The 2,694-nt window shown below is 38.8% G+C and overlaps 1 protein-coding gene across 3 annotated transcripts in view; it reads right to left on the bottom strand.

Moving 5' to 3' along the window:
• The window catches only part of LOC106534651 (high affinity cationic amino acid transporter 1), a 20,165-nt gene extending 17,741 nt beyond the window's left edge, over positions 1-2,424 (bottom strand). For 2 of the 3 annotated variants that reach the window (XM_014031351.1, XM_014031353.1), the window contains exon 1: positions 2,317-2,424. The gene's annotated coding sequence lies outside the window, so the exon portion shown is untranslated. Of the gene's footprint in view, positions 1-2,303 lie in introns of all 3 variants that reach the window. The other variant, XM_014031352.1, reaches the window with a different exon arrangement.
• Between the last annotated feature and the right edge of the window lie 270 nt (positions 2,425-2,694).

Genomic DNA, 2,694 nt, shown 5'->3' with positions numbered 1-2,694 from the left:
CATTAGCACCTCTAGTAATATATTTACTGAGAAAAATGGTGACGTGTTCGATACTTATTTTACCCACTGTATATCTTTGAAACTCTCACAGGCTATATAAAATGCTGTGGCAGTGGGCCACAATTGGCCTGCGAGCTTTTAGTTCGACACTTTTTTTATGGACAAAACTGATTTATAAAAATAAGTCAATGGCCATTAGACCACACCAATATTATTTTTATTATTATTTTTGTCAGTATGTATTTTTCATTTACCAGACAACATTAATTGTCCAACCTAAAAATACCTATATGACAATTTTTTGAGTATAAGACCCCTCACATCAAATCAGGAATTAGGTCAAATTTGGTCAAACTAAACTAAGCTCATTTTCAGATTCCTGGCTTTTGTAGCTCAGGGATTACAGAAACTCTACAAAAAATGTCAGCTGTTCTTATTGAAAATCCAGATATGAAAGCCTTCTTAAATAATTTCTGAATAGTAAATGCAAAAAAGTACAGGCATCAATACAAGTGGGAGTACAGGAACAAAAGAAGGGGTGTGATCATAGAGAACCAATAAAACTGCACCGTAACTGTGACCAGTGTGTGACATTCAGAAAAGTTATGTAATGACTCATGTTTAACAGCACCAACAAAGGACCGATTTTTGTATAAAATTTAACTTTTACAAAGCCAACCGTTTACCACAAATTAAAATAAAGCATCAGAGTTAGTGCTTCCTCTTCTCTCACATTTAAACTTAAGGGAAATTAACTTACTTCCTTAAAGGGACAGTTCAGAGTGGTGTTCTGTAAAATTATTATGAAAAATTATAATCTGACTGACCTTTTCTAAACAGCTCTTTGAAAGACTTCAGTTTAAACTGGTCACCTTCACTTTGTCATATGTCTTATTTTGAACATCATGCTTCCCATCAGTCGGTGAGGACAAACAAAGCCACTGCTGGCACCTCTTCCACTTTCAAAATGCAACGATAGTTCATCAGTAAAGCAGGGCCARTAACATTTAATTTGTGCCCCAGCTTTTAATGTTTCCTGTAAACAGACTGACAGAATTAGTACGATATGTCCTCAGCATGTTTTACATTAGGAAACATACTCATAAGCCGTTCAATTTACCGATTGCCAAGTCTGAAACATAGAGCCCTGGATGATTTTAAGATTAAACTGAAAATGTGATAAAAGGTCATACGATTCCTGCAACCTGTTTGAACAGATTATTCAAATTCCCCTATTGTTTCCACTACAGCTCAGACAAATAATCCTATGTTAGGAAACAAAAGCTTGACTTCTACTTCCATCCATTCTCCAAGGAAAGTCTGCAAACAATTTTGAACCCTGCTTTAAAACACTTTGTGAATTTCCTTCATAGTTGAACATTCAACTTAAAGTTGGAGTTGAGTTTAAAAATATCTTACCAGAAACATCAAATTACATGCAAACATGCTATGATTGTGAGCACACACAGTATAGTGACATRTGCCTTCATGTTTCTTATTGCCACAAGCTGTGTTTATAGAGGTGTGACAGTGCAAAAGCCGGATAAGGTCATCCATGTTAGATGAAAACAAAACAAAACAAAAAATAAAAGATTTCTAAGAATTTCCATCTTGTTCCATTGCAGGGACTGTCTCAGTATAAATACACAAGGTGAGGCAGTTGTTACAACATCCAGTTCACACTGGTACCACCAGACCAAAGCAGCAGAGCGGAAATATGAAGCCCAGAACTTCAGTGACCCTGGAAAGCTTTTGCAGACCCACCCCCTTCAACACACACTTGGATTTGAGAGCAATACTAGACAGATCGGTGGTCAGCAACTTGCTGCCCACTACTGACCTACTTTAAGGAGCAACTAAAGTTAGACTGAGGCTTGTATGCACTTCTGTTTGAAAAGGTCARCTTACTCAGCTGATAACCATATTTTACTTCCTTCAGTAATACTACCCCATAGAGCAGGTTAGTATGTTTTTGCTGCAGTATTTTCATTTTGACAGGCTCTGCCCCCCCTCACCCCACCACCTTCAACACTGGGTCGCAAAACTTCAGAGCGGCTCTCAAATCAGCTTTCAGGTCCAGTAAGAGCGGCCGCCTTCAGCATCACTGCTCCCCTGTGGATATTTAACAGACTCCAGCCCCAAACACAACCCAGTGCCAATTTAAAGTGAAATTTTAAAAGACATTTAAAAGCAGCAACAAGACACGAGTTCAGAGACATTTTGTTCTTTGAAGCAAACTCAACGCAAAACAAAGAACTAAACACAAAAAACGCACTTTTACGCTTGAAAAGTTAATATTTCACCTTGTTAACTCACCAGAAGGCCACCAGGAAAAGGTGCAATACAAGGCTTTCCTGAGGTCTGTAGAAATGCCCATAAAGTTCGCCCGACTGTTCCACACGGTCTCCTCCTGAAGGTGGTTTTGGAGCTGTCGCTCAGTAAAACGCGCTCCGACGGAGGAGCCACAAACATGAAGCTCCGCCCACTCATTCATGCTCCTGTGCTGGAATAAAGCAGCCAGTTTTCTCCAGATCTGCCCCCATAAGCGACTCAGAGATAACGACTACTAGTCTAAATAATAAATAAATAATTAATAATATAGCTATGTATTTCTAACAGTTAGGATTACATTGCCAACACACACACACACACACACACACACACACACACACACACACACACACTTCCTCAAAC

The sequence above is a fragment of the Austrofundulus limnaeus genome, unplaced genomic scaffold (genome assembly GCF_001266775.1).
Source record: "Austrofundulus limnaeus strain Quisiro unplaced genomic scaffold, Austrofundulus_limnaeus-1.0 Scaffold1235, whole genome shotgun sequence".
NCBI lineage: Eukaryota > Metazoa > Chordata > Actinopteri > Cyprinodontiformes > Rivulidae > Austrofundulus > Austrofundulus limnaeus.
This window is presented reverse-complemented; position numbering and strand designations above follow the sequence as displayed.